At 39.9% G+C, this 18,512-nt stretch overlaps 1 protein-coding gene and 1 long non-coding RNA gene across 6 annotated transcripts in view; one reads left to right on the forward strand and one right to left on the reverse strand.

Annotated features, from left to right (window-relative positions):
• The window catches only part of LOC126915823 (neurogenic protein mastermind-like), a 248,007-nt gene that overhangs the window by 93,873 nt on the left and 135,622 nt on the right, over positions 1 to 18,512 (forward strand). The gene's annotated exons all lie outside the window — the stretch shown is intronic.
• LOC126915868 (uncharacterized) lies at positions 3,842 to 17,333 on the reverse strand. Its single transcript, XR_007710369.1, has 2 exons — positions 17,206 to 17,333; positions 3,842 to 4,152 (listed from the first exon to the last, which is right to left on the reverse strand). It is a non-coding gene; the product is annotated as an uncharacterized LOC126915868 (long non-coding RNA).

An 18,512-nucleotide genomic window follows, 5' to 3' on the forward strand; every position in this document is an offset into this window, starting at 1 on the left:
ACGCGACAAAGAGCGAGGGACGACGTTATTAAATCGTTTTCAAACGCTCCGTCGACGTTTTGTAGGTTAAAGGGAAATAAATTTCGTGTATTTCGCATTGATAAACGATTGTTCGACTCGTTTTTGTGCCACGAATGACGATGGGTTTTAAGATCAGCACAATTTTAGAATTCCAGAACTTGTTGAATATCGTAATTAGTAATTGAAACTGTGTCATGGGTTATATCTCGCGCAGGTAAGAGATACTCGAATAAAAATTTCATTTTTTTTCAAATTATGCAATAACGTTACTGCAAGGACGAAAAACGAAATCATATTGTGCACACTCACGATCAGAAGCGTTAAGGAACCTTTTGTTCCATTGGTAATCGGGAATAAATTTAATTACCGGTAATTTTGTTATATTTCATAACACTGTTCGCGTTGTCCGATATTTTGCGGATTAAATGATCATTTTTGAGAAACTAACGAACAGCGTTTTGTCGTTACAGAAATTTCTTAATCTGTAATTGGTAGGGTGATGTCAGCGGGAGCCTCAGAAATTTTTATTTACATGGTAAATGAGATGTTGCGTTGTTGGCGCGAGGTAGCATCGCGACATACGAAGAAACTCAAGAACCGCAACAGAATTAATTAATACGTTAAACGTAGATCTTGGATAAATGGAAAATTATATTATGTCTTCGGGCGTATCTGAATTAAATCGTCAAAGACTCGTACACGAGCGAGATCAAAGTAAGCACAAAATTGCGAGACAAGAGTTAATCGCGAGGTTCCAAGAAAATCGCGATGGTTCACATGGCGTGTCATACGACGGGACCGACAGTAGCCTTCTCTCACCGTGGATGGTCATGCACGGTGAGTTTACGAGCGGGAAAAGAACAACGAGAGAGAGAAGAGAATGTTTTATGTATTCGTTGCACGAGCGTCGTTTATTGTTACACCACACCTAACGGCCAGGCCCGAAATTGATGACAATTGCGCGGCTGGAAAGGAACACACCGCGGATGAATCATCCGCCACGTTCTTTTCCTCCCCGTTGCCCGACCTCTTTGTCTTTTCTGGGACCAATGACTCGACCATGTACCAGAATTAACCGCGATTTCTCCGGAAGAAAGGGCCGAAACCGCCTGTCTTCGTGTTTAACCGCGTCGATTAATCGGGATCACCGATCATTCGCGAACATTCTGGGTCACTGTTGCGTGTCAGCTTGGATTATCTCGTCGTTAACGGTAGAAGGACCAGCCTGTTCATTTTGTCCAATTAATGTTAGATCCTCCCATCGTAAGTAATGCAGTTATTCTAAGTTATATTATACGTATTTCACGTGTGTATATTATTATAATTATTTCTACCGTACAAGCAAAGTTGGGTAGTAAAATATTAAAATGGCTTTTCTATCTTCGTCTGATATATGACAACAAGCTATACTATTTATGGAATGACTTGTGTCCGCTAACAAATACAACGATTCATAAGCTATATGTTGGAAGCACATAAAACAAATGAAAGTAGAATTTAGAAACTTAATTTTATCTACATCCATTTCTGTTTATGTCAGAAAATGATCAAAAAATAACCAAGTACTCTTTTAGAAACATCTAAAACAGAGATAAAGAAGTTTATCGATTCAGCCGTAAAAGGGCCGAAACCACTTCAATTAATCCCCGAAAGATTAACAATAGAAATAACGAGATTAACACGGACGATATTAGAATTGAAGCGAGCGATATTCGCGAAACTCTGCGAAACCGTGGATAGACTTTTTCCATGGTAGGATGGCGATGCTTATCAGAAGCAAGAAAATGAGAGCTTTCGCCTCTCACAGGGGTCAGGGATACACCATATCGTCTTTGTGACTCGGAGGAAAGAACAGAAACGACTACGAAAGTACGAGAAAGATAGAATGGCAGAGTAGAGGCAAGAAGAAGAGACGAGCCCGCGATAGTTTGGCGCGATGATACGATCTCTCATCAGCAACATAAAGCTAACAAAGCTCGACTGTAGCCTCGGTAACCGACAACACGAAGCGTCGACCCCTTGCTCCTTTCACCGTGCAATTTCTGCCTTTACTTCCGTCAAAGAGAACGATTTCGTGGTCGCTTCGCCTTGTTTCGATCGGATCACCCCGGGATATCGAACGAGATCGTCCGCCAGTCGCGTTAATAAACGTTTCCATTTCGTGGCTGCGATTCTCTTTGCGTAAGGAATTACCCCTTTGTTACATGTACACTGCAGGAAATACATGGACAATTTGGTTGATTTATATTACGAATACACGAATGTTACTAAAATATGGATATCGATTAATTGCAAGCGAACGATCGAAAGAAGTACGTATGTATTTTTTCGTGAAATCAACATATACGCGTCGTGTGAGATAGAAATTGTTTCCTTAGGGAAATTCTACTTGCGTGTTTCGCAAGATTTCTTCTTGTGCTTTAGATGCTTGAAATTATTCGAAAGTACAGATTATGCGATGAAATAAGATAATAGCAACAGGTAGTTGTAATATAATAATGGTTTAGAGCTACCAATGATAAAATTACCTGGGTAAATTAGACATTAAGGCAGAATAAACTTCTGTGAATTCGTGTACATATAAGCTGCTACAGTTTGAGCTTCAAGTATTTTGTCTAATTTAGTAGAAACTAAACGATGCTGTTAAAATGGTTAAACTTACGAATACTTGCAGTTGGTACAAGCTTCGGAAAGACTGCGGTTTATACAATTTACTTGGACATATTTAAGAGTATTGTGAACCTTGTAATCGGACATATAATTAGAGAACATTTGAAAAATTACAGCCTCTTTAAACACACGTTTCCAAAGCACGTGTTTTCACGCAACATCGGTACATCGCTTCATTTCCTCGCAAGTCACGCTATTCTCTTTCAAAATTTTCGATCATCTCTCCGCATTACCCTGTCGAAAAGTCATCATAACCGACAAACAAACAGAATCATTCGAACTATGCAACATTTCATCGAACATACAAAAACCTCACGCGATCATTTTTGCGAGGAATTTTCTCGCGCTTTTTTTCCACGTGGGTGCCATTATTCGAGACAAAAGCAGCGTTTGGCGCGGGAATTCGACAGCGGTCCCGATTAAAAAATTACGTCCGACTGCCAACGTCGATAAATATTCTAGCCCGGATTAAATGGAAAATCATGTTGCCCGGTGGCCATTGTCCAATCTACGATCCTTGTTCGCTATCGCGTTGTGCTCGTCGTTGGGCGTCGTCGTCGTCGTCGTCGTCGTCGTCGTCGTCGTCGTCGTCGTCGTGGACTCGTGCTGGTGGAACGTCCACCTCTTTCGCCGTTCCTCTTTGCCCGTCGCCGATTTCCGAGGTCCTTTAATAACGACCACGGTGATTTATCGACAACACCACGAAGAGTGGTCCGCCACAGCACCAGATTCGCAGATAGATAGACACGCTTGGGAACAGGTATAAGTACATCGACCTCCGATCGATTCCGCCGCGTGCCTATGGCTTTTCCTCCGCGAATACTTTCCGGCTAACGTTTTCATTTCGGCGCTGCGATTCGATTCGTTATCAGCATACTGCGGATTCTTATGCAAATTAATATTTTCGACGATATAATTAAGAAAGTAGAACCCCGATAGAAAATTGCTTTAACTACCAAGTCTTACAGAAACCATCGTACTTTGTGCATTTTATATATTTTTTCGTATTATGTGCAATCTTACATTTTCAAATTTCCTCTTGTTGCGAATTATCAACTAAATAGCGACCGGTTAGATTAACCGATCGGCTGATATCGCGAACCTCGAATGATTTAACGCTCAAGGTGGAGGAGATGTAATATATCGAGTATTAATATAGTTTGGCACTTTATTTGCACTTATTGTATACAAGCAGAGTTTGATGTTCTGATTGTAAGATCTTGTTGAGACTGAAGAAGATGTAGTTTTTCGCCTGCACGATACGACGATCTGACAAAGACTGTCCCAGTATGTTGTTGACACTCTCCCAGTCCTTAAATTTCCTCCGTACATCGTGCCTTTCCATTCCTGGGTTTTTTTGTCAGGTTTACCGCTCGGGAAAGCGGGCAATTCGGAATTTCCCCAAAAAGGGAGAGGCGCTGTCCGAATCATAAACGGACGGCCACTCCAAATCCCGGACACCTATGAATGCACGAAGATTCCTAGTTTAGTTATCGCAGTAATTTGCCAACTAATAACATAAACGATTAATACATATTTTTTTGTTTTATAAATCCCTTTATTCTTACATCAGTCATGCCATTTGTACATTTCGAAGAAAAACAATTTTCAAACACGATGCTATGAATCTCTGATACTCCTACAATCCAGATAAAACAACATAGTTTTAAGAAACAGATACATTTTCCAACGAAACGATTGTCGTCGTGGTCACAAAAAAAGAATGTTTACTTCCGCATCTGGAGGTTCGAACCGCGTGGAATCCACGTTAGACGCATGAAGAAACAAAGAAAAGAAGGATTCCTTTCCTCTTGTACCCGGAAACCGGTCAAGGGAGTCCCACCACTGGCGGTATCAATGATCTCGGCGTGGATTCTCGTTTGTCAGACGTCTACCAGCTACTCGACTGACCATGACGATCGCACGAAACTTAACCGGCAACGAGTGGAGGAAACGATCAGAAATCCAAGCGTTTTGTAGCAACCATCGGCCTACTTATGTTCCTATTAATCCATCCAAGTTCCGTCGTGCGCTCGATAATATTGAACCGCGTTATAATCGACTTATCGTCGTCGATTGTTAGTTTCTCTTTCTATTCGCCTTCTCTTTCTCTTTTTCGTTCTTTCTTTCGTTCTCACTTTGATGAATTCGAGTCACCGGGAAAATCGATTCTTCTCGCGCGACACGGTTCGTTCGGTCGTGCTCATACGATTTCTCGGTTGTCACGTTTGGCTGCTTTGTTGACCAGCGTTGCCTTCGTGAGATTTTAGAGCCTGCCATTGCGTAGCGAATTCACTGTGACTCGTTTTTTGTCATTTTTGTAATTTTACTCAAAATTGGCCAAGAAAATGAAAGGTAAACAGAAGAGGGTGAAGACGGTATTGGTTTTGTTTCTGATGCAGTCAATTTTAGATGAAACAAATAAAGCAGGCGTAATATGAAGATAATGAGAAATAGATTCCATCAGTGGAATACGTACTAAAGTTTGACTTTATCTTTGTAGGTTTTCGTAGTCTTTGGAGAATAGAATCTTTCGAGGCTAATTGAGAATAAGAAATTGTTGAAGTTATTAGATGTATAAAGAGAGAAAACGCGTGGATAAAGTGTAAGGTACAAAATATATATATTTAATTTAACAGAGAAGTGTAATAATAAGTAGGAATACAATTTGAGCTGGACCAGATCCGCACGCTAGCAGTGTTACCTTATAACTGAAAACCCCGAAGCCAACGTCGCCTGTCTACTGTTTATGGCCTGCCTTCATGCTAGTCTTTTGTCTATATGCTGTCAATAGCTTCAGCGTTTGAGAAAACTAAAAAGACCAGACGTAGAGTTTTCGTAGAAGTGGTGACCACTTCAACAGAAATAAATGGTAGAAAATTGTATGTTAACGATAAATTGACATTTCAGGATATAGATAGATACATATATTTTTATATGATAGTTAAATATCTCTTCCATTTTTCTCTATCCTTAAACGTGAATACGAATTATAATTATTTCTAAATTTTCAAGAATACCTCTATAGGATAGCGTAAAAACTATTCTTAAAGCAAGTGTACATACAATTTTCGTTCGGTTTACAAGAGAAAGTCTGAGCGAAGTGTCCTTTCATAGACGAAAACCGGAAACTGTTAAACTGTTGTTTCATGTGCCAATGATTACAATTACTCTTGTGCGTTTGTCAGGCTCGACGAAACAATGAAAATTTTGCGTGGTGAAAGCGGCCAGTCTTCATCGACTAGAGACACCGGATGTTCTTACATTCGCATAGATCCGAGCTGTTCCGCGATTTCGACTATGAGCTAGACTTTCCGTGTGTTCGACGAATTTCACTTATTCAAAACTTTTGACTCTCTGATAACTGTACTCTCGTTACTCTCATCTTCCTTCTTTCCCCAATTTTCCTTGTAAACTATAACACAAATCAACTAATTCTATATTAAATTAATTTACCAAATTAATTAATTTATCTGCTAACTTGCTATTATTGAAATCGACTCAGCGAACAAAAGAAACGTGAATCCATCAAGAAAACGTATTTCTCCGCCATTCGTATCACATTCCCAAATATCTTCAAGCCAAAATCGAAAATAACGAATCGTCATAAAACGAATCGGTGCAACTGATGCTGATAATAATTCGCGTTAACCTAACGTAATCCAACTAACTTAACAAGATCCGCTACCGTATCTTGAATTCTCCTACGTAAACCGTCGATCCAATTAAACGCACGTAAACGCCCGACGACAACTCACCAGCTCGTTAAAACTATCATCTAAACCAGCGATCAATTGCGTCGCGACGCAAATCTGCTCGCGAAACGAGACACGGAGTCGTAGTTGGCTCGTAAATCGGAGATCTGCGCGTGCACCTGCGCGAACAGACGCGCACGGAGGCTGTACGCGTCGCGTACTTGCGAAGAGTAAAGTCACTAGCTGGCTCGTGGGTGGCATAGGACGTTGCAGCGTACAATGCGAATGCAGTCACGGTGATACGCGTCGCATAAAACGTTCTAGGTATCCTTTACGCACGCATACGCTCGCCTCTGCATAATTCGTGCGAGAAGAAACGAGTTGGAAGCTAGAGAACCGCGAGATAGTGCGCGTTTGCATAGTATACGAAGGTATACGTTTTCACGCCGATTTCGCCGGTAGTCGTTTATGATGGCAAAGTAATAAGAAACGGCTTAGCCGACAGATTGCCTGCCCCGTCCCTGTACTGCGTAATAGAGGCTTCTTCTCCTAACCCGACACGGCTTCTTTCGATCCTTTCCTTCCTGAGGAGAGAGAAGAGGGCCAATAGCAAAGAGGCTCTCTTCTTCGGAATCGCATCGCAACTTCGTGTCTAATAATACTACCTCTTTGTCTCTTTTTATATTCCTCTTGCTTGGTGAATTGCCATCGAGAATATTTTAATAAGGCCGCTAACGCGTTCATAGCGAGAAAATCGCGAGATCTTTATCCTCAGAATTGTGACATTCGGAATTATTTCCTGGAAGATAGGAGTTTTGCGTTAAACGGTTTGTGTATGGTAAACTGTAACTGGCGCTAGCCAGATTCGATAATTACTTCGAAACGTTTTTAGAATTGAGAATTAAACTCATCGTGCGATGGAACGTAGATGTTAAAACAGGAAAGAAAAGGAAGATTGGAAAAGTAGTAGTAGTAGTCAATATGTGCGTCACACATCAGACGTGTTACATATTATATTTCTGGAAAATCCCAAGAATCTCTGTTTTCTATTGAAATGAGTGAATGCATATTTGTAAATTTTATATATGCGATATGAGAGGCACGTTCCAAGAGGCAAAGTCTCGGCCAGTTAACTTGCCACTACTGTATGTGACTATGCGACTGGACGAGTGGGTGGTTTGAGGTTAGGGTCAGGAGGTATGTGACCCGTAAGTAGATTTTACCGATTAGTGGGATTCGCAGTTAGAGGTGAAATTGGTATGTTGATACGAAAGCTTAATCATAGTGGAAGAAGTATGTGATAAAATACGTGTAAGATTCTTGTATATTCTAATGCGTTCAACTTTATAACTATAATACTTACGATCAAAAACCTTTATCTTATGATCGATCGAACTAATTTAGTTAGTTTTAAAAGAACAACGAAAACAGATCTCCTTTGTGAACACGGCACTTCCTCGCGTTGAATTAACCAGCCGCGACGTTTGATGGTCGACTGACCCAGTTTCGCGGTTCAGTGACCAACGTTTTTGGAGAACACCGAGGACACGGGCTTCTCCAATTTTCGTATCAGTGGCGATTCCGTTAATACAATTCGCCTATTTTATTTTTGTTAGAATGTTTACTTTATTATTGTTAGAATAACGTTAAAAAGCATCCAAGTAACAGTTCTAATAATTTGAAGAACATTTTCACTATTGTTCGTTTATTCGAATGATATGTAAACATTTATCGATTTTCATAACTTCTTATTTACCCTTTTATTTTATCTTCATTGTTCCTACAAAATACGAACCAATGAATTTTAGTGAAAAGTTATATTTAATTAAAAATTATACGCTCTTGCAATTCGACGACTTCATTTATAATTAGTCGTATTCTTCTAAAAACGAGATACGGTTTCCTTTTATTACGTTACGTAACGACGATCAGAATTTCAGTCGTCAGTCATTAACCAGACAATCAGACGCTGATTATGCAATGTCGGCCCAGTTTGAAACTTGTCCACGTGAAATGATAATCACGTATCATAGTCGACGCATCGACGCGTTAGGGAACACGAGGCGAGTGGTGAAGAGAATTGGGCGCGGACGCGGAGGGTCGAAAGATTGCATCGCCGATACCGCGTGTTCGACACGCTGCGGAACACGTGTACCGATGCAAGTCGAAGCGCATACATCCGCATAGGGTATCTCGAGCATGCGCCACGCCGTACAGAATCTTGCAAAATCATTTGAGTTCCCAACTTTTCGTTCGACGTGAAACAACTATATATAATCGATTCATTTTGCAAATTATTTTTCGGTAAGCATGTAATATTTTTGTTAAAGAAAAAATCTAGACACGTATTGACTTTTTTAAGCTTCATTGGATTTAAACAGCAGATTTTTCTTATATAAGAAGATGAAGTTTAGATTGAATTTTCAATATCACTTGAGAGCAGACGCGTGTAATTGCATAAAAGAGCAGCAGAAAGAGATTCAGTGAGATTATTCGTCTAATAATAAGAAGATATCGAAAGTGTAATAATTGTGCAACGGCAGGCTTTGTAGAAACTTGACATCGTAGCCGAAGATAATGAAAGGAAAGAAAATAAAGATTACAAACGAGGAACCAACCAGAACGTTCAGAATACCCTTGAGATTTTCACTAATTAAAACGTCTTGAGCCTTACGAACAGGGAAACTTACCAATAATTTAAAGAAGAACATATAAAGACACGTGATTATTAAAATTCTCTTCTACTAAAAAAATTTCATTTCCTTTCGAATCCCAATTTAATATTCTTCTTACGTTTAAGTCCACTCTATACAAATACTTTCTTTACATCCAATTCTTTTCTCCAATAAAAAACGACCGATTAGAAACCTGTCGAAACAATAGCGAGGACAATGAAAGATCAAGACGAACGCTCCGTTTTTATTCCACTTCCTTGAAATGTAGGTCTTCCTTTGTCGCGACGAGTGGTGGAACCATGTCGAGATATCGCGACTCGACTCGGGTCGGCGTAGAAAAGTTCGTTTAAACGGCGAAATATCGAATCGTGCGCGGCGCCTGCCCGTTGATATTCGAAAATTTGCATGTCCGGAAATTGCGAGGCCTGGCAGCGAAGGTTATTCGAAGTGGCGGGCATAATAAGTCGCGGCAGCGACGATGGCATCGAATGGAATCGAAAGTGGGACGGCTTAATCCCAGCCGAAATCCATTCGTGGCAAGATTCATTCTTCGACCCTCTTGGCACAACAATGGCCGTTCCAGCTTCCGTTTCTCAACATATCATCCACCGTTGCGCGATCGTCTCGATAAATGGACGCTTCTTCCTATCCCTACCCTCTGTCTGCGAGCCTTTGCCCCTCCCCTCTGATTACACGGTTTAATTAACGAGCTGGTGGCTCGTACGCGAACCACCATCGTCTCTTCTAGGCTCCTTTCCAGGAGGTCGCTCGAAATGTTTAGTTACTCGTGTGAAAACTATGAGTTTCTGTTCTTATGTACATATTGCATATGTATATCGTATAGAATATCATGTGATGGAGCGTTTTAGAAATTTGAAATCGTTGTTCTGAAAGCTGAAAGTTGTGAAATAGTTGCGTAATACGGTAATTTGTGAATTTGAGATAATCAGTAATAATAATACCTCTAATCGCGTCATACTTGGAATAAATACACGTTGAAATTTCTCTGCATTTCCGTTTGAATCTAAATTCAAAAGTTGGAGTTCGTATTTGACTTTATACATAAAATTGACAGCTTGAAGTTGGAGATCTGAATTTGAATTTCTACCATATTCTTTATCTACTCTAACACATTTATCACACACTACCTATACCACACAAACGTAACCACACGATCAGTTATCATAGAGTCACCCAAAGAGAAATATCACCTCCCAATATTCTCACATACCTCCCCAAGAAAAAAACTACATTACAAATAAAAATCTTCTTTAAACAAACAATTTTTAAACTCCTCAGTAGACATCTAACTTCAACCTTCCAACATATATACCCCACATCGTTTCACCACTCTCATAAACGATTATCTCCAACGCAGAGCTACCCAACTTTCGAGCCATCCACTCGATTAGATCTCTTTACGTATCGTCCGAAAACAGGTTCGTTGGTCTGCGGAGGTATCTAATTTCCCAGTGCAAGCTCTTGGTTCATCCCGATGGCCACAGGCCATCTGGTACATCCTCATCGCCTCCTCGCTGCTCACCTTACGATACGGTTACCATAATCTCAGTCTGTCTCGTCTACCAGTAGAAAAAATCCGTAACTCAGTCGCGAATCGATTCGCGGGGTCAAGTGGCCTTCTTCTTGGTCGCGAGGCTAACGGTATCTCCAATTAAGGACAGGGGCGGCAGATTTCGTTGGTGGAAGTCAATTCTTTGGTCGGACAGTGGTCGATGTCGTTTGCGGATTGCAATGTGAAACTCTGTGGTCACGATGTATGCGTGTTCCGACGAATGAAACATCCGAGGGGAGGTACTGTCCTAGAAATTTCTAGCTGTAATCGTCAGCCAGCTCATCTTTTAAATACACTGTCGGCTATAAGTATTAGGACACTTATCGATATTTGCTATAAATTGCATGCTCTCTACACTGTTTCTATTTCCTAATTATTTCATTATTAATCTATTATTCGATATCACGTGTGTTTTATAATATAAAACGTAATAACAGAAAACGTAAAATTTGTTTAAATTCCTTAATAAACAAAATAAATATATAAGTATTCTAATACTTACAACTGACTAACTGTATAACTGGAAGAGGAAAGTACGAACCACCGAGTGTAAATGAAATAAACAGAGGGGGTTAGAGATACGCACGAACGCCCGCTCGAAAGAAGCAATTGTAAAAATTGAGCGGGATTATTCTGATGAAAATACGTCTATAGGTAACGTTTATTGATGTCTTCTTACGCACGATTACTTCGTATTGAGTTGTGAAGAACGATAGTTTCTCAGAACACGCATCCCACTGTAACGATAGACTAAAAAGGGGGTTGGAGGCGTCGCGTGGATTCGACGGTGGCTCGGTTGGCAACCGTCGACGCGACGAAAAGCTCTCGGTGTGCCGATCTCTCGGTGGCCCTAGGCTGCCGGTTCTTACGCTACTGGGATCGATATCCCGGGAGGCCAAACAGTAAACAGCCGGTTGGTCAGGATAGAGCCGGTGGTGGGGTTGCATAACATGGAGGCACCTACTGCCTTCACCCGCCGCCTACTCTCTGCCTCCACCGGCGTCGCCTGCCTGCCAGCGGGGGACGAAAGGACGACCGTAACCGAAGAACGTTACTAACCCTCTGCGTTCGAAGTAGGCGCGACGCTTTCGAGATACCGAAGCTCTGCGTATGCGTTTCAGATACGCAGGCCAAGAAACGTTTTTTCGATGTTAATGGTTGGAGCAAGTTCGTTCCTCGAATCTCGTACCTTTAATAATTGCAGAAAGAGACAGATCTGTTATACTTACTTTTTAAAAAATACTTCCAACTATGGTGTATGGAGGCTGTAGGAACGTTATGATACTATTGGTACAGCTTTGTTTCTTAAAGAAAATTCGTGGTTTATTTCTTTAGGAACTAGAAAATAAGTTCGCTACGTTTTTAGAAATTTTTGGTAATTAAGAAAGGACAGATTTACTACTTTGTAAATGTTTTCAAGTATGGAGAACAAGTTTTTCTATATAAGGAAGGTATAGGTTGATGGAGAAATGTGAATTTTGAACGTAGTATTGGTACTTTTTGATGGAATTTTAAAAAGAGGAAGAGAGATGCATCGAGGGATGGAAAGTCGAAGTTTTCGGTCCGAATACAGGACTTTAGGAGTATCTGTTGTTTGGAGTAGTTAGGGGGTGATTTTAGGGCAGCTTTGTATGAGTAGTTTTGGCAAAATCTTTTCAAGGACTCTGAGGTATACTAATTTGAAATTTTGAGGGTTTTATGAACGTTTGTGGAAGTATGTGGTTTTTTGAATGAAGTTTGAGAACTAATAGCCAGTTTTGTAAACAAATTTTAATACTCATGAATATTTGAATAAATTTTTTATTTCATATTGGTTGAAACATGTTATCGAGAGTGGAGGTCTGGAAAAATTTCAAGCTAGCTCGAGCTAGGATCAGGGTTAGGTCGTGTATATTATAAGTTTATGCGCGTATTTTACGACTGATCGATTCTTTTAAACGCACCAAGTATTTCAATGTGTCCCAGATCTTAGGATTTTATGGAGGTTCAGGATTTGGGACGTTTGGCGACAGCTTGACAGAGATTTCGAGAGTTTTTTTTAGATTTGAATCTAGAAATTGATCCATCGAATCAAACTCAATTCTCAAGAAACTCTCCGAAGGAAGATAATCGTAGTACTTCGATTCTATATAGACTAGAATCGGTAGAACAAGAGAAAGTGAGTACAACGCTGCTGTGTTAATTTAAATGGATCTGGTCAAAAATACGGTTTTGAGAAAAATGAATTTTAGTATTTAACAACCAGACATCGACCGTCTGACACACGTCCATCGAGATATAAATTATTATATCGTCAGTTTCAATGCAGATACGACTTTCTTATTTGATATTAGATATAGATAAGCTATCATCGTGCTACCTGGCAGCAGTTGTTTGATTTAGACGAAAGTTGCAGATACGCCGCTTTGATTTAACACGATAGAGTGGTTGTCGATAAATCAGATACGGCTATTAACCGAATTGGGAAAACGCATTCCCCCAGAGAAACGCGGAAGGCCATGGATCTCTAGCGGGACGTTGGCAGCAGGCCGGAAACGGTCGATGGTGTCGAAGGAAAAAAGCGAAAAGCTGCTTTCGGGATGTGTTCTCTTCCCTTCCCTTTTCTTCGACTCGTTGGTTTGATGGTCGCGGCTTCTCGCGAGGGTCGTGCTTTTGTGAAAGAGGAGAATCTGCTGAAAATCCCGTCGTTGGTGGGGATATTTCGTCGTCAAGTGGTAACTGCTAAAGGTTGCCGAGGGTGGTTGATCTTCACGCGGAAACGTGATCGGCAGAAAGAGACCGGTTTCGCCTTGAAGTTTCTCCGCCAAAGAGTAACGCGATGATGCTCTTACTGTCTCGCGGTGCTTCCTTTTTATTCTTTTGCTACGCGTCGTCTAAAAAGAATCTTTCGGGGATGAGAATGTCTTTTGGCGAGCTGACTTTCGAGCACAGTTTAAGAAGACTTTAAAATTAAGTAAAGTAAGGAGATGATCGAAGTCGATAGTTGAGGTGTTGAGAAATTAAAAAGTTATTCGATAAAAAGAGAGATCGAGATCGATAAGAGGATTGTTATATTAGTAATCAAGTGATTGCCGTTTAATCAGTTTAAGAAGTCGGTGTTTTAGATTGTACGGTAAAGTCTAGCGAACAAATTTTCATTTGACGGCCCTGATCCATCGTAGAACAGAATCCCAACGATGTTACATGTTTCACGATGGCGCGATTAATCCGAGTATTCTCGGTTGCCAGATAAACGTCTGACCATGGCATTTTTCACATCCCGGAACGGATCACCAGGGAGATCGGCAATCGGGAAGTAAATCGGGAAACTGATGATCGGCAGTAGAAAACGGATAGGTCTTGCAAAAAAAAAGAGCAATGCTAATTTAAATCGACACCATGGTACAATTAAACTATCAAAGGATTTAACGTGCAGAGAATAAATACATTGTACAATTTCGATAAATGAAGAAAATCGTTGCTTAAAATACCTGTAAGCAAAACGTTTCCAAATCGTACGTTGCCATAAACATTTCTTCGATGAAAATAGATTATTAAACTCAAATAAAAGTCTCTTCGCGTCGTAATATTTCCTACTCATCGCTCAAATCTTATTAACCTGTAAATAAACGATACAAGCAAGGTAACCTTATTTTAAACTACGCGTTACACTGATAAATCCTTGCGTAGCATTAAAGTTCTCGTAGAAAATCGTTCGACGAGAGGAGGGATCGGACCGTGGATCGTGGGGGAGAAGCAAGGAAAATATACAGGAAAGAGGAGAAAAAAATAGAAGCAAAACGCGCGCGAGACCGATGGAAGATGCTCGAAAGCGGGTTCCAGCAACCACAGAGGGAAAAGAGATGGCGGATGGGGCTGCGCGAAGGTGAAGCCGAGCAGCTCGAACCCTCGAACGTTCAAGAGGGCGAAGGAAGACGCAAAGTCGATCGCGTACGTCGTCGCTGGGGACTCGCTCGTTTTTCTATTGCGATTCTTGATGCGATGCAGGGAATGACGAGAGTGAAATATGCGAGAAGAACGTGTTGTTTTGATTTTCAGGTTTTTGAGATTTTCTGGTAATAGATGGTTTGGTTTTCAACGTTCGAATCGCCTCGTAACGATGAGTGCTCCGTTAAACAAGAACACTTTCAACTTGTGAAAAGAATCATTAGAATAAATGAGAAATCACGTATATTAAGAGATTGTTTGAAAATGTAGTTTTATAGATAGAAAAATACGACTGGATCGAAGATGATCCAAAGCGCATAGCAAAATTAAGATTTATCATATTAACATATATAATTGTATCTATGATTGATACTGTTTGGACATGGTATTTGTAATTCAATAATTGTTCGATAATTAAAAACAACAAAGTTTTATTTGAGGTGTTAATTCGATCTTTTTAATTTCGTAGGAATCAATTCTTTAATGTTTTTAAATTTTAGAACATTCATTCGTGATTAAGTCGCAATAGTTTTCGAAACTTTTATCTCAGCCACAAAAAAAAAGAGGAAGATTTATTTGTAATATACTAGCTGGATTGACGAAACAGTTGTTCGTCAAATGAAAACCACGAGCAGAATCTATGCCCTTTTTCATTGCATTTGTTTTTGGACAGTTACGCTTACCTTTAACACCTTCAGCCAAAAGCGTTTCAATTTTTACGCGAATATAGAAGCAAAAGCTAGAACACCATCGCAGTGAATTTGTTTGTACGTCCTGGAATATCCACAAGTTCTGGAAGATCCTATATTTATTACATATTTGTTCCAATTTGATTTAAACAAAAATATAATACTAGGCAGTAAAGCAAATCCAGCACGATGACTATTTTTTCAGATTTCCTCGTTAAACTCATAGCAATTTTCATACGAATGTACGGAACTACAATTAATTTTAAATTGCGAAATTCTGAAAGTCTAAATCAAAAGTTCTACCAGTACGAATAAAAACTTCATTCGTTCAAATATACGCGTAGTATATAGAATTTTACTGACTATTAATCGCAAATTGTAATCACGCGCGTCGTCCACTTTACAAAGAACGAATTGACACCGATTTTTACGATGACCGAATTAATATCAGTCGATCGACTGGGATTGTCAGAATTTAATTCGACGATAATTAGTTGTAACGAGGTAAAAAATTCGAAGAATTAAATTAAAATAGAGTAGTTACGACGAATTTCAGAACGGAAAAGTAATCGCGAGGTCACGTATCGCGGGACTATGAGTCAGGCTTAAAGGGGAAACTCAAATATCGGGCAACTCGTTTAGCTGTACGCGTTTTCCGACCATCTTTTAGCCAAATCTTGTGAAATTAACCAGTTTGAACTCGATGTCGCTCTTCGTCGCCACAATTTGAAAGATTTTGGAGCAAATTGCGAAGAAAAGCTCGTGTTTTATATAAGAAGTATTATTTTATAGTGAAGATAAGGAGACGTGAGAAGTAAAATATTTTGTTACGTAGATTATTATTAGATTTTCTATGTTGAATGAATCGAAAACTTTCTATAGAGACGACACGTTCTCGACAAAATTTACAAGATATTTTGTGTATAAAGATCGGTGGTTTTTATAGGCATCAAACTTTATCTCTAAAAATTACAAATCTTAAATAATTTTCTGATATACAATTCTGTGATAGTTTATGTAAGTTCCTTTTTAAATTAGGTATTTGATGATCTATTTACATTTCTTTTTCAATCAGGTATTTGATGATTTACTTGAATTTCTTTTTAGATTAGATATTTACTAGATACAGAATTAGGCGAATTGAAGCGACGAGAGGTCAGCCTCTCGTAGAACACCGGCTTCACACCGGCATAAGTATGTAGAACAAATTTCTAATTCACCTCTTCCCGTTGCACCGTCCATTCCACGTGTAAACCATGCAGAAAACTGCGCTCTGCTAACTAGACCGTGTTGTAACCGAGGCGGGTATGGCACATGATGCTCACTTTTCGTCTTCCCGCTCCACTAAATCGCCCATTACACGCATTTCGTTCCTCTAATCCGTTGTTCGCTTATCGAGCTCTTAATATCTCGAAATAATTCAAAATTTATAAAACAAACCTGTTTTTTAATACTCTGTTTCTATAGTATAAGTATTTACACAAAATCGTAATTTTGGTAATAATGAGAAAGAAAAAAGACAAAGATGGGAAGAATAGAAAGAATAAAACAATTCTGTATCAACGTGAATTTCTCATTATAACAAAGAAATATAATACATTTTTAAGCGATTTAATATAATAATGTATATGTATATCATTTAATGCACCACAATTTCAGTAGTCTAAACCTTATTCACGAAGAAGGTTATAGGTCCCTAAGAATATTTTATTTTGAATTATACCATCTTGCAATAGACAGTCATCGATACCAGTCATTGCTGGCACCAAATTTCCTGATGTCACATTGATATTTTGAAAGATAGCTTGCAATATTAACAATATTAAATGTTCCGCTAACATTCACGATCCACGACCGATTCCTCCAGACATCTTACGCTAGTCTTCTCCAGCTCGTGTGAGATTTTATTATCTACGCTTGTTCCATATTCTCTGCTCGCCCCCTTTCGATCTTACCTTATCCCTTTTCGACTGCTTCTCTCACCTTCTCCCTCTTCTCCTTCGATTCGTCCTCTCGCTCCATGTTTCGCCCCCGTGCACCAACGCTTTATCTCTGTTCATCCCTGACCAACGTTCTCCTGGTGTGCGGACTGTTCCTCTCCCGTCTATCGTCACTCCATTCGTCCCTCTTTATCTTCACTCTCTCTCTAGTCTCTTCCACGTCTCTCCTCTCTCTTTTCCTCGCACTCTCTAGCTCCACACCTCCGCTTAATAATACACACCAGCCAGCCAGCCGCTACTACAACAGCACACCAGCGGCACCGACAGTATGGCATACCACTTTATTGATCTTCTTTCCCCGCTTTCACAGGTTTCAACCCGAATTTTCCACCACTTTATGCAAGCGTCGCCCTCCTGCCCGTTTGTACGCGCTACCCCCTACCCCCCAAAACGCTCGGATTCATCCCTTCGACCGTCGATAAATCGAACCACCGAACGAATCGTACGTTTGACGAAGGAACGAATCTCCAAGTCGATTCCAGGGGATCGACATGTGGAGCAAGTCGAACAGATGCCTTGAAGGGGCGTCGTGAGATCTCGCGATTTTTCGAAGTCGGTGTTTCGCGGGATGTAAGATATAAACGACATTGTACGGGGCAAGATGTAATAAAATTGTAAATTGATCTTTACTTTACTTCGCTGTCCTTGATTTGACTTTACCTCGCCTTGCCTTAAAAGTTTTTAAATAAAGTTTCACGGTATTGAAACATTTCCTCGTATCTTATCCACGATAATCGCTAATCGTACATGTACTTTCAGCAAATGGGATCTAAGTCCCATTCCCATCTCATCCAAATCAAAAATTCTCTTCTTTCTCCGATCTTTCTTTCATCTTTCTTAGAGTAAATCTTACAATAAGAACAAACAAATCGGAATACGAACAAAGGGGTCACAACTTGCCCGACTGCAATCGTAGCACGCTTTCGTTGCTCTGTAATTCATTTACATAACAATACGAACTTCGTTACATAATTACGTGGCAATTTTTCATCAAAGCAAAAATCCATGATTGCAAAGAACAATAACTTGATACGATTGAACCGCAATGTATTGCAATACCTGGCAACCAACGGAAACACCGTATCGAACGATTTGCGATGGTTTGAAAAAATGGTCTTACAATATTTAATTCGTTTTCTGTTCTCGTTCGTACCACTTATTTAGCAAAATTAATTAGCATTCACGTTATGGCCATAGGTTCCACCAATGCGTTTCGATATTTCGAAGTCGAGCGTATGTATAGTCGCGTGGATGTTGAAGAA

Source organism: Bombus affinis, chromosome 4, assembly GCF_024516045.1.
Source record: "Bombus affinis isolate iyBomAffi1 chromosome 4, iyBomAffi1.2, whole genome shotgun sequence".
In the NCBI taxonomy this organism is placed as follows: domain Eukaryota; kingdom Metazoa; phylum Arthropoda; class Insecta; order Hymenoptera; family Apidae; genus Bombus; species Bombus affinis.